The sequence below is a fragment of the Callithrix jacchus genome, chromosome X (assembly GCF_049354715.1).
Source record: "Callithrix jacchus isolate 240 chromosome X, calJac240_pri, whole genome shotgun sequence".
NCBI classification, from domain to species: Eukaryota; Metazoa; Chordata; class Mammalia; order Primates; family Cebidae; genus Callithrix; species Callithrix jacchus.
In genome coordinates, this window is record NC_133524.1 from 97,613,288 (window position 1) to 97,614,411 (window position 1,124).

The window sequence follows — 1,124 nt, forward strand, 5'->3', positions numbered from 1 at the left end:
TTCCTGTGTAGTCATGTGACCTGGAGGGTTCCAGAACCTTCGTAAATATAAAAGGTTTTTTTACGTCTTTAACACGTAATACTATTAGGGACATTGCTGGTGCCTGTTCAAGATTATAGCAGCCAACTCTCCACTGCCTAACACTTACCTAAACTTAATTATAGGGAATAAATATTTTCGGAAGACTATTCTACATTTGCTTTTGAGACATGTTTTTTTTCATTCAATTAAACTAGATTATCAGAACTTCAGACCTAGACAAAATAGTTTTGATCTCTTTTAGAATCCATCCGCTAATCTCTATTTTGGCATTATGCCATGAGGCTACATCAAGGATTATGCTACAAAATAAGCCAACGAGACCAGTTTTACATTTACTGTACAATATTCTTGAAGGCACTCATTATATCAAAAAATAATCCTTTTATGAAAACTGAAATGAAGATTCTGTTTTTGGTAACTGAAATAGCTGATTGTTTTGAATATAAGAATAGTGTGAATTATATAATTAAGTCTATGATGGCTGCTAGGGAGCTCAGAACCAAATTTGCAACCCACCTCTAATTTAAACTATGAGCCTTACTGGCATATGTTGACTTTTATCTTAAATAACTGTGTTATCTCCCATTTCTCTAATTATTTTTTTGTTTTAGGCAGTAAATAACACTAAAAGCTGCTCAAAGCCTTTTCAAAAAGAATCAGATATATATGTTAGGTAAGTGAAAACAGTACTCCTGGCCAGGCACAGTGGCTCACACCCACAGAGCTGATCCCAGCAATGTGGGAGGCCAAGGCAGGTGGATCACCTCAGGTCAGGAGTTTGAGACAAGCCTGGCCAACATGATGAGACCCCACCCCGCCCCGATCTCTACTAAAAATACAAAAATTAGCTGAGCGTGGTGGTGTGAGCTTCTAATCCCAGCTACTAGGCAGGTTGAGGCATGAGAATTGCTTGAACCCAGGAGGTGGAGGTTTCAGTGAGCCGAAATCATGCCACTGCACTCCAACCTGGGTGGCAGAGCAAGATTCTTTCTCAAAAAAAAAAAAAAGAAAGAAAAAAAAGAAAAATCGTACTCCTGACAGAAATATCTCAGGGAACATCTCTATGGATAGAGGAGGGGAGC